This window comes from Camelina sativa, chromosome 18, assembly GCF_030686135.1.
Source record: "Camelina sativa cultivar CO46 ecotype springtype chromosome 18, ASM3068613v1".
In the NCBI taxonomy this organism is placed as follows: domain Eukaryota; kingdom Viridiplantae; phylum Streptophyta; class Magnoliopsida; order Brassicales; family Brassicaceae; genus Camelina; species Camelina sativa.
Window position 1 is genome coordinate 11,502,425 of NC_141897.1, and position 13,636 is coordinate 11,516,060.

The window sequence follows — 13,636 nt, forward strand, 5'->3', positions numbered from 1 at the left end:
CTACATTAAATATAAAGCAAAAAATATTACAAATTTGTAGTAATTACTTTCAAATATACGCTCGTCGCATATACTTTATGATGATGCTCACAACAACAGAAAGTTGCAACTATTGCCACTGTAATTTTTATTTTTTTGCATTATTACGATAATATATAGTCATAAATCTCATTGCCTAATTCTACTTAATTTTGCAACATTAATATGAATCACATTATTTTTCTATATTTTTACATGATTTGTTAAATTATAATTTTTGTTTAATACTTTCTTCTATTAAAAGTGAAAAAATAACTAACTTTATTAAGTAATAATATATTAAAATATTCCAAAATGCAAAATTAAAAAATAATAGAAAAAACCAACCATATATAAAACCTAAGTTCAGAAGAAAAACCTAAAAAGCATAACTAAAACAAGTAAATGAAACTTAGTTGTTCACACCAGTAGAGGATTGACGGGAAAACAACATGTCAAACATTTTCTTTAATCCTTCATTTTCTTTAATCAGAGCCTCTCTCTGATTTCTGCATTCCCTTTATAAATCTCTTCCAACTTTTGTTTGATAGCCTCATCATTTTCCACATTATCTTCAAAGGTGGCTGACACTCCACCGTTGACTGAGAGTTCATTGAGAAGAGCTTCTAGTCCAAACACACGACCGTTTGTTGCCTCCGCAATCTATAATATATGGTAAAAACATTTGTGAGAGAAAAATTTTATGATAAATACTTGGAAATCAGTAGAAGTTTTGAAAAAATTATTGTTACCTTTAAATATATTTCATTCTTTTTTTCATGAGTTAGCTTCTCTATTGCTGTTACAGGGATATCATCAAAAACAATATAATCAGCTATATTCTTCTCAAATCCCTCACTGATCTGCTTTGCCCTCTCATCGACAAATGATCCATCTGATTTCTTGTGTGTCTCTCGAAGAACATCTATGTATGATGATGCATCTCCATTCTTTTCTTTCTACAAAATATCAACAAAAAATATTATAGGAAAATGTTTTAAAAAAAAATTCTTAAATAATAGTATTGCTTACCAAAATTCTACAACTTTGGCATATGAGCGTGAGCTTGCTCGATGCTTGTGAGGTCCCAAACAATTTCGGTCAGACATCCGGCTCTTAGAAGCTTTTTTACTTCTCTCCTTAGCTTTTTTTGTTCCCCAATAGTCTATGAGAGCTTTGTACTGATCATCAAAGATCCAATATGGTTGTTGACCCCTTTCTTTCTAGTTGCAGCACATTTATGAAACATTGTATGCACCTCATGTTAAATGATGGGATGCCAACTGAGTTACCTCAGGAAAAAATATTAAAAATATATGATTATATAAAAAGTGGAGTTTTGTAACGATTTATAGAAAGAAAAGTTAAATATATATATCATTATTACCCTAAATGTGTTAAACCATCGCTCCTTAACAGTTATCAATGTTGTTGAATAGTTTTGATACAAACCAGGAAAATCAGATCAAATTATTTTTCTTATCTCAGTGGTAATTAGAGAATCACGTTTAAACCTACAAATATATGCATACGTGATCACTGGTTATTAGAGAACCAAACCAAACCAAACGAAAATAAAAATATGCATATGTATCTCAGTGGTGATTAGAGAATCACGTTTAAAAATAGATACAGAAATAACAATAACTAAATATTCAAAAGTATTGTTATTTTTTCTTACCACAAGGCTCCATTCAGTCTGGATAGATTAAGAGCACCTAAAACAAGAGCACCTCCTTGAACTTAAGCTTCATTTTCCATATGATTCATCTAAATATATTTATTAGAAATAATAAATTAATTAATACTAAAACAAAACTTGGTGGATGTTATTTGGTAGCAACTCAGCGAAAGCAATCGAAAGAAGTCTTTGCATAAACAAATGGCAATCATGACTTTTCGGTTTAGAAAGTTTAACTCCATCAGAAGAAGATATCTTTGATGCATAACCATCCGAAAATTGAACTTCATCTTTTAACAAATTAAAAAGACATTCCTTGCCCTCCGGAGTCAATCTAAATAATGGAAATGGAGCTTTTCCATCATTGGTCATATGAAGATCTTTTCAGTTGCAAATTTCTGCCAAGTCAACACGGGACTTGAGATTGTCTTTTGTGTTTCCTGCAACATTCAACAATGTATTGATGATATTTTCAAAAACGTTTTTTTCGATATGCATCACATCAAGATTACGACGAAGGAGAAGAATTTTCCAATAAGGTAATTGCAAAAATATGCTTTGTTTGGGCCAATTATGTGTTTCGCCATATCCCACTATTTTTGGATGTCCTTCTCCTCAACAGTCAACTGTTCTTGGTAAACTACACACATGATCACTCCACAATTCCTTCCCCGAAGACACTATTGGTGGATCTGAATCCACTATTTTATTTTTTCTGAAGTTTTTCATGTTATGTCGTAAACTATGATCTTTTGGAAGGAAACGACAGTGACAATCAAACCAACATGTTGTTCACCCATTTTTCAACCAAAAAGCACCAACATCATCCATACAATAAGGGCATTCTAAGCGACCATGAGTTGTCCATCCGGATAACATTGCATATGCAGGAAAATCACTAAATGTCCATAAAAGCATAGCTCCTAATGTAAAATTTTGCTTCAATGATACATCATAGAAACTCAACTCCATCATTCCACAAACAATTCACCTCATCTATCAGAGGCTGTAGAAATATGTCTAAGCTCCTTTTTGGATTGTTGGGACTAGATATCAGTATTGTAAGGAATAAAAACTCTCGTTTCATGCAAATATCAGGTGGTAAGTTATACGGAGTCAGTATAACATGCCATAATAAATAATTTTGACCAAACATTTCAAAAGGATTAAATCCATCAGTGCATAAGACAAGATACACATTCCTAGGCTCATTAGCAAAATCAGGATATACTTTATTAAAATGTTTCCATGTTTCACCCTCTGATGAATGGCACATTACGTCACTATTGTGGTTTGAATAATGTTCTTTGTGCCAACTCATTAGTGAAGTTGTTTTCTTTGATTGGCATAAACTTTTCAACCTATCATCAATCGGCAAACAAAACATTTGCTGAAACGGAACTTGCTTTTTCCGGGTTCTTTTGCATTTTTAAATCTGTCAGATCCACAAAATGTACAGCTTTTTCGGTTTGCATCGTTTTCCAAAAAATCATTCAATTCTTTTGACACACATCAATCTTCATGTAAGGTAGACCCAAAGATCTCATTAACTTCTTCGTCTCATAATATGAGGTAGTGGCCTTGTTATCTTTAGGCATGTAGTCTTTCATCATCTAAGCAATAGAATCCATACAGTTTTCTGATAAATTATAATCTGGTTTCAGAGTCATATACCTAGAAGCCAATGATAATTGTGAAAGTCCTTCTCGACATCCATCATATAGTTGATGTTGGCTTGCGTTTAACAGATCAAAAAAGTTTGGCTTCTTTGTTGGGCTCTTCCTCCATGTTCTGATTAGATGGCATACGCCCATCAAAAGCATTTGTAACCATCTCCACATAAGTGTTTTGAGCAGACATAGAAAATTCTCCGGGAATGCTTGTATCAATATAACATGGTTGCTTATCAGCTGCATAGTCTTCTCCTTGTGCAACCCAAACAAAATAATTGGCCATAAACCCTCTGTTATATAAGTGACCAGTAACTATCTGCTTATTGATATAATATACATTTCAACTAGTAATTGAGTTAAAAGGATGATATATATTAAGATAATTTCATAGAAAAATATGTTGCAAAAAAGTTATAAATTGTTGTAAATACAGTAACAAATGTGTCACATATCTTGCCACATATTTTTACTAAAATTTTCTTGCAAAATAGCCACAACTCATAGCCGTTGAACAATTTTTGCAAAATTTGCTAGACATTTTTGTATGTCGTAATAATGTTGCTAATTTGTAACGAAAAAATGCAACAGACAGTTTTGTCGTTATTTTGCAATAAATTTATAAAATAATTGTTACATGCATTCATCAATACAAATTTATAGCAAAAAAGTTACAAATTCTATGTGAAAAAAAAATGTTACAAATTTTTAGAGAATAAGATCATTGCAAAAATATCGTTGCAATAACACTATTTTCTTATAGTGAAAGCCACTGCAATCATTTCTCTAAATACTATCATATCCATCTTCCTATTACTGCTAGGTGTACTATCAGAAGTCTTTGAACAAGATCGCATATGACGATTCATGGTATTAGTTCCATTTTGACGTAGATTCAAACAATAATTCCTCTCACAATGTTTGCATGTAACATCATGTTTACCAATATTAGGTCCATCAACATATTTCTTTCTTAATGTGAAGTGCTTCCAGCATTTAGCATGACGTCTATCAAAACTAATTGTACCTTGTTTCTCAGAATATGTTTAATATTTTGATCTTGTAGTTATTGTAGATATTATATATATATATATATATATATATATATATATATATATACATTTTTGAAGTACATTTTGGGTTCTACCTTTTTATTTGTACTTATTTACAAAGTTAATCCCTAAATTTTTTTCCAAAATAGCATTACTTTAGATTTTGTTTCCTAAATATTTTACATTTCATTCCAACTAAAAAAATTACAGCAAAATCAATATGGAAACATAAACTATGATATATTTAATCACACCTTCTATTGTGTATTGAAGATACTCTATCTATGAATCATTTGCAAACAAAAAAAAACAAAAATTTGATTTCTATTTTGTTTTCCAAAACCTGTAAGCTTTGATTCTTAACATAAGAAAAACTTCGATTCACATTTATTTAAATATTATAATTAATATATATAAGATTAATAAAATTTGAAAATATTACGAATATGTTAAATGAAAAATTTTAAAATATTATATAATATGGTTATATAGTAGATGGGTTATAAAAACGATATATTTGAATTAATAAAATATCATTAACTTTCTGCTAACACGGGTTAAATCCTGATTTTATTATTTGTCAACACTATTAATATTAGAATATTTGACATATAAACTTAAGTTGATTTAACTAAAAATGTGTAAAATAATTAAATCATTATAAAAAAATTGACTTAATCATAGCGTATAATTGACTTATTAAGTATTTAGATTCTTTATTTTTTATTATAATAATTCAAAATCAAAATAGAATCTCAAACAGTAAACAAAACAAACTAAATATAACAAACAAATAGTCATAAAATATATAGTCGGTTAAAAAACTAATATAAACATTTACCCACGTCGAAAAATTTAGTTATTCTTCTATTTGCAAAACATTCAATTTATAACAAACAAATACAATATAAAAATTATATGCACGCGGTGTATCGCGGGTTAATATCTAGTGGGATTTGAATTTATTATAATTTCCTTATGTCGTTTTTTATATAACTGCATTATTTTCGGCTAAAAAAGATGTTGAACCCGTTGGATTATTTCCTCATTCGAATAGATTTGCATATTCAAGATTTGAAGACTAATGATTTGAATTTAATTATTTCGATATTAGTTAAGGTAGTTTGCAATTTTTAAGGATGTTGATTTTATTATGTTTTTCCTAATCTAATAATTTTTTCTGTTTCTTATTGAAACGACCTCACTAGTTTTTTTTTAATTAATAAATAATAAATAATAATAATAATAATAAATACACTACAGCTAGTGGTCCCATACCCACTAGCCACCTAACCAAAAACACAACCAACAGCGAAAATAACAGATACCAATACCAATAAATAATCCAATAACCGATATTAATTCCAAATCATAAACTAATGATCCAAACAGCATAAACCATAGAACCAGCAATCCTAAACAACATTCTAGGACTTAACTCTAGCAACCTAACAGAAGCCAGACAACCAAGCGAACCACTAGAACATCCTCCTCTTCATTGCCTTGATTTCACGATCACACTTTGCCTTTACCTGCACCACAAACGCAAATTGCAATGCATGAGTATTTTATAAACAATTAGTAAGGCAATCCTCTCATCTATTGGTCTATACACACAAGCAATAGAGACATCTCTAACCATCAATAAACAATCAACAATCAACAATAACAAACCGGGACTCAACATCGACCGATACCAACATGCATCGACCGACACCAGTTGGAGGTTGCGTCGACCGACGCAAGATCTGCATCGACCGATGCAAGGCTAACTTGCATCGACCGATGCTCCCATTGCATCGACCGACGCATGCTCGACATAGCACGAAAACCCTAGATTTTACGCGCCGTCCTCGACGAAAACCCTAGATGCATCGACGGATGCTCCTATTGCATCACAGTTTTCATCGACCGATGCAATGCCGAGCATCGTTTTCCCCCAAAGCTTCTCGCCGGATTTTTGTTCCTATAACCACAAAACATAATCCCAAGCCACAAGAAAGCTTCCAATCGCCCCAAATACCAATCTAACAAGCCTAACAACACAAAACAAGCAAATCAGATATTTCTCCAGCTTAGATAAGCCATGTTCATGCACTTACCTTTGCCACAGAAGAAATCCGACCCAAACACAAGAAGAAAACGCTTCTAGGAAGCTCCTACAACGATCCCAGATACAGATCTCTACATGAACAGCCTCAAATCTCCCAAAACCCCCAAGAACACTCAAGAACCTTTTCTCTCTTCTCTATTCTCTCAAAAACGACTAAACTCACCTAATGAGACAGAAACACGACTTAAGGGTTTTCCTTTACCCAAAACGCAGCGTTTAACTTAAAACTCAACCGAGAAAACCGAACATGCATCGACCGATGCAACCAGTGCATCGACCGATGCAATCCCTAAACCGGGATTTTGGTTTGCGGATGTTACAATTCTCCCCCACCAACATAGATTCGTCCTCGAATCTCGAACAACCATCAGTCAAGGACACCCTGCATGCCATAATATTGGCTCCTCATCGGGCCTAAGCCCGCATGCCATAATGTATATAAGGGAGTCCAATACTCGTCTCTCGGGTTGCCACCCTACAGCGAGCCCCCGGATCGTCATCCGAAGTCGATATACCAACCATACTCCCAAGCCACAAAGTCTTAGAATATGACAGTACTAGGAGAACCTAAGTTCCCCAAGAGTCGCGAGTAAACAATTCTGAACACGTCCGAGTCCTATCTCTATCCACGTTTCCTTTCTGTGGCTCGCGTAAGACAACACGATGCCCTACCAACCACATATCACCTCACTGGAATACCTTATGAACACAGAAGGATCATCCCATTGCCCAACGGGCCACCACAAAGGCCAAACACATGTACTAAACAGGATCGCCACCAAGGCCAAACAAATGTCCTAAACTCGACCGCCACCAAGGCCAAACAAACGTCCTAAAAAGGACCGCCACCAAGGCCAAACAAATGTCCTAAAAAGGACCGCCACCAAGACCAAACAAATGTCCTAAAAAGGACCGCCACCAAGGCCACTTGTCCCGAAGGACCGCCTCAACAGACACTCTGGCTAAACAGCCCGCCACAAAGGCCACACTCTGGCTAATCAGCCTGCCACAAAGGCCACACAATGGCTAAACAGTCCGCCACAAATGCCACACAATGGCTAAACAGCCCGCCACAGAGGCCATACAATGGCTAAACAGCCCGCCACAAAGGCCACACAAGCCCTCTTCAAGGCTCTCCGCCTCTAAAAATGGACCAATTCTAACTCACATAAAACTTTTCATTTTTAGCACTTCCCACTTCTGGAAACTTTCCTCTTATAGAAACTTCTAAAACAGCAACCTTTCCTCCAATACACTACCTCGCGGAAACTTTGTACCCCAAGCACCACCTCATCTTGTTACTTAGTCGCACAACCAACCATCCCAAGCGACCAAGTAAACAAGAGAGATGGGCTGAAATACTCCATTCCCGCTCCAGCCACGGATTACAGATGGGACCAGGCTAGGCAAGCTCAAGTCGCGGCTTGCTTCTCATACCACTTCTTAAACCTTCCCTTCATCCTCGCCTCAAGCTCCCAAATCTGCTCCTCCACACCATCACAGTCCCAAAGGACTATCATCAAAGGAATCTTCTTCTTCCGAAGTTCCTTGATCTTCATCCCGAGAACCCTCACTGGTCTCGCCTCCAAAGTCATGTTAGGCTGAAGATCCTCGGGAATCTTAGCCAACAACTGATAATCCTCACGGAGACACTTCCGCAACATAGACACATGGAAAATCTTATGGAATGCACGCATAACCTCAGGTAACTCCAGTCTATATGCCACTGGTCCGACTCGCTCAATCACTCTGAACGGACCCATATACCTCGGACTCAACTTAGTCTCAGTCAATGACCGGTTCGGACCTCGCAACATGGCCATCCTCCTCTTATCGGCATAACTCCTCTGCCGATCCTGAGCTTCCTTCATGTTCAGCTTGAGACCCCAAATCTTCTCTGAATACTCCTGAACAAAATCTGCCCCGTACATGCTCCTCTCCCCCACCTGAGTCCAGCATAACGGTGTACGACACGACCTCCAATAGAAAGCCTCATAAGGAGCCATGCCAATACTCGCCTGGTAACTGTTGTTGTAAGCAAACTCTACCAAGCTCAAATGATCTGCCCAATGGCCACCCCAATCCAGCACACACATCTTCAGCAAATCCTCCAACGTCTGGATCGTCCTCTCTAACTGTCTATCTGTCTGGGGATGATACGCTGTACTCATATGCACCTTAGTGCCCATCTCTGCCTGAAATGCCCTCTAGAACACCAAAGTGAACTTGGAATTCCTATCAGACACAATGCTCACTGGCACCCCATGCAACCTGACTATCTCTTTCAGATACTTCTTAGCCAAGACCGCTGCTCCATCAGTCTTCTTAATGGCCAGAAAATGTGCCGACTTAGTCAACCGGTCCACAATGACCCAAATAGCATCAAACGTCCTGGACACTGGCAAACCCACCACGAAGTCCATAGTAATCATATCCCACTTCCACTCTGGAATGGGAAGACTCTTCAGCAAACCACCTGGTACCTGATGCTCAGCCTTCACTAGCTGACACACATCGCACCTTGCAACCCAACTAGCCACGTCCTTCTTCATCCCGACCCAGTGATAGTACCTCTTGAGATCTTGGTACATCTTAGTCGCTCCTGGATGAATAGAGAACATGCTAGCATGAGCCTCTCTCAGAATCTCCTACCTCAACTCCTCATCCTTGGGCACACAGATCCGCCCATGCACCAGAATAGTACCATTAGCCGAAACCTGATACTCTGAGTCAACATCCTTTGAGGCATCCACCAGCCCCAAATATGACTCATGAGCCAACCGCACTCTGCTCAACAAATCTGCTCTATCAGCTGCAACCAAACCCAACGACTCCTAAGAAACCGCACACAAACTCAACACACTGATCTCCCCTACCAGAGACTCCATATCCTGCTCCTGTGCCGAAGCCGCCCCCGCTTCCGACTCAAAGCATCTGCAACCAAGTTAGCCTTACCAGGATGATACGCTATCTCCAGATCATAATCTGCCACCAGCTTCATCCACCGCCTCTGCCTCAAGTTCAGCTCGGGCTGAGTGAATATATACTTCAGGCTCTTATGATCTATAAACACCTGTACTTTTGCACCATAAAGATAAGATCTCCAAATCTTCAGGGCAAAAATGACAGCACCCATCTCCAGGTCATGAGTAGGATAGTTTTCCTCATGCTTTCGCAACTGCCGCGAAACATAGGCAATCACCTTCCAATGCTGCATCAACACACATCCCAAACTCACTCTAGATGCATCTGTATAAACCACATAGAGTTCTCCCTACTCAGGCAAAGCCAACACCGGAGCAGTAGTCAACATCTCCTTCAGGCTTGCAAAGCCCTCCTCACACTCCTGTGAAAAGACAAAAGGAACATCCTTCCCCATCAACTTAGTCATAGGACGTGCTCTGCTCGCAAAAACCCCTGCACAAATCTCCTGTAATACTCGGCCAACCCGAGAAAACTCCTGATCTCCGTGGCATTCTGCGGTCTAGGCCAATCCCTGATAGCCTGAATCTTCTCCGGATCTACAGAAACCCCATCTGCAGACACAATATGACCCAAAAAGCCCATCTCACGCTGCCAGAAACTACATTTGCTCAGCTTAGCAAACAACTTATGCTCCCGCAGCTTTTCCAGAACTACCCTCAAATGCATTACATGCTCTTTAGGACTCTTAGAATAAACCAGGATGTCGTTGATGAAAATGATGATAGACACGTCCAGAAACTCCTGAAACATGCTATTCCTCAATCTCATAAACGCAGCTGGTGCGTTAGTCAACCCAAACGGCATCATTACAAACTCATAATGCCCATACCTCATCTTGAAAGTAGTCTTCCTCACATTTGCCTCATCTATCGGGATCTGATGATAACCCGACGCCAGATCTATCTTGGAGAATCAAGTAACACCTCTCAACTGATCCAACAACTCATCGATCCTCAGAAGAGGTACTTGTTCTTCACAGTGACCCGGTTCAAACTCGTGTAATCAATACACAAGCGGAAACTCCCATCCTTCTTCTTAATGAATAACACTAGCGCTCCCCACGGTGATACACTAGGACGGATGAATCCCTTGCTCAACAAATCCTCTAGCTGCTTCTTCAGCTCTGCCATCTCTGCTGGAGCCATCCTGTAAGGAGCCTTGGATAATGGTGTCGTCCCTGGTTCCAGTTCAATCGTCAAAGGATCAGACCGAGAAGGTGGTAATCCCTACAATGACTGGAACACATCCTCAAACTCCTCTACAACCTGAATAACGCTAACCGTAGACTTCCCCACTAACTGTGGCATAGATATAGTAACCAAATAAGTCTCACGGCCCTTCTCGATCATCTTCCCAGCCTGAATGGCCGAGATCACGAGACTCCCCGAAGTCGGTCTAATTCCCTGATAAACCAACTTCCCTCCTGAGCGCTCAAACTCCACTCTACCCCGATGACAATCCAGATGAACCATATGCCGATGCAACCAGTCCATCCCCAAGATAACATCATAAAGCTCCACTGGGCTGATAAGCAAATCCGCAGGCCAAGACTCTCCCGCGATCTGAATATCAATACCCCTCGCTCGACCAATGACCCTCAAAAACTTGTCTCCAGCAACTCTGACAACTCCTGCACGCTCTCCGGGATCTCCTACGATACCTGTGCTCTCTGTACACTCCTATGGGACTTAAACCCTCCCACTAACACGGTCCCTACACAAACCTCATGTGTTGAGAACCTAACAGTTTATCACAGGACAACATAAAATCTGAACTTCCTAAGAATTCACAAAGACAAAGTACCAGAAATTATACTTGTGATCGCTCCGGCACTGGTTCCACCAGTCTCTGCAGTCGTGTAAACCCGTGGTGCCTGCTCAATCCGTGCCACCTGCTGCCCTCCCAGTTGCACCTTCTGCAACGCTGCCACTGCTACCTGCTGCAACTTGGGACAATAGGGCCTGATGTGCCCTGGCTCCCTGCAATGATAGCACACACGATCTACTGCCGTCTGAGCACTCCTCTTGGGACAGCTAGCAACCTTGTGATCCTTGCCTCCACACCCAAAGACACTCGGACCACCCGACCTCTGTGTAGCCTCCCATCTCCTCTTGGTTCCCTGCGCAGGCTTGCCGCCCTTGCTAGAACCTCCCTGATGATGTGCCTTGCTAGGCTGGATTGCTGGGCTAGCCGCCACTGACTGTGCCCAGATATCCTCCTCAATCCCTGCTGCAGTCTCAACCAGCTCTGCACGCGTAGTGTAACTCCGCCCTCTATAGTGAACCCTCAAGTCATCATGTAGGGTCCTCAAAAACCTCTTGATCTGAGCCTCCTCAGACTCCATATCCCGACCCCCATACCTCAGAAGTCGACTTAACTCCAAGTCAAGCTCTCGCACTGACCGAGTTCCCTGAGCTAGCTGAAGGAACTGCACCTCCAACCTATCCAGTGCCTCTCTAGGGAAATACTTGCGGTTGAACTCCAAGACGTAGTCAGCCCAAGTCATCTCCCTCTGCACTCTTCTGGCTGCCACAGAACTCCACCACAACTGAGCATCACCAGTCAAATAGTGGACCCCAATGTCCACCCAAAACTCCTTAGGACATCTCAGAGTATGGAAGTTACGTTCCACACTTGTCCTCCATGCCTCCGCAGCGGTAGGATCTCTACCTCCCAAAAACCGCTCGGTACGAATACGACCCATCTCTGTCAGCATGCTGATATAACGAGAATGGACCCACACATCCGCAGCCACTGGCTGCCGCTCCTCTGCCACCACTGGTGGCACAACCTGAGCCTGAGCCGGTGTCACTGGCGGTAACCGCGCTATCAACTGTGCCAGCAAACCGGCAAGGTTGATACCCGGGACTCCACCCACTGGGACACCCGCAACTGGGGCGCTAACATCACCGGCCACTGGAGCATCAACACCGCCCCCTCCGGCCACACTCACGGAATCCCTCTGGACACTCTACGACTTGCCGACACCCTCTGCTGTCACACTCTGGTCCTCGGTCTCACTAACCACTAGGACTCTGCCCCTACCACGACCACGTCCGCGTCCACGACCACGACCACGTCCGCGTCCATGACCACGACCACAACCAGCGACAGCATCCTCTCTAACCATCTGCACTACCATGAACAGAAGGCTAAGCACACAATTATCATAACACAGAAACATAAACTCACCGTGGAATCACACTATAGGCTCGAAGATGATGTTCTAGGACTCCATGCCACACATAATTGACTAACTCACATAATCAATCAAGACATGCAATCCCAAACAGAAACCTAGTGAACCCAAACCTATAACCGTAAGGGCTCTGATACCAAACTGAAACGACCTGACCCGTTTTTTTTATTAATAAATAATAAATAATAATAATAAATACACTAAAGCTAGTGGTCCCATACCCACTAGCCACCTAACCACAAACACAACCAACAGCGGAAATAACAGATACCAATAGCAATAAATAATCCAATCATAATCCAATAACTGATATTAATTCCAAATCATAAACTAATGATCCAAACAGCATAAACCATAGAACCAGCAATCCTAAACAACATTCTAAGACTCAACTCTAGCAACCTAACAGAATCCAGACTACCAAGCGAACCACTAGAACATCCTCCTCTTCATTCCCTTGATTTCACGATCACACTTTGCCTTTCCCTGCACCACAAACGCAAATTGCAATGCATGAGTATTTTATAAACACTCAGTAAGGCAATCCTGCCATCTATTGGGCTATACACACAAGCAATAGAGACATCTCTAACCATCAATAAACAATCAACAATCAACAATAACAAACCGGGACTCAGCATCGACCGATACCAACATGCATCGACCAACACCAGTTGGAGGTTGCATCGACCGAGCATCGTTTTCCCCCGAAGCTTCTCGCCGGATTTTTGTTCCTGTAACCATAAAACACAATCCCAAGCCACAAGAAAGCTTCCAATCGTCCCAAATACCAATCTAACAAGCCTAAGAACACAAAACAAGCAAATCAGAGATTTCGTCAGCTTAGTTAAGCCATGGTCATGCACTTACCTTTGCCACAGAAGAAATCCGACCCAAACACAAGAAGAAAACGCTCCT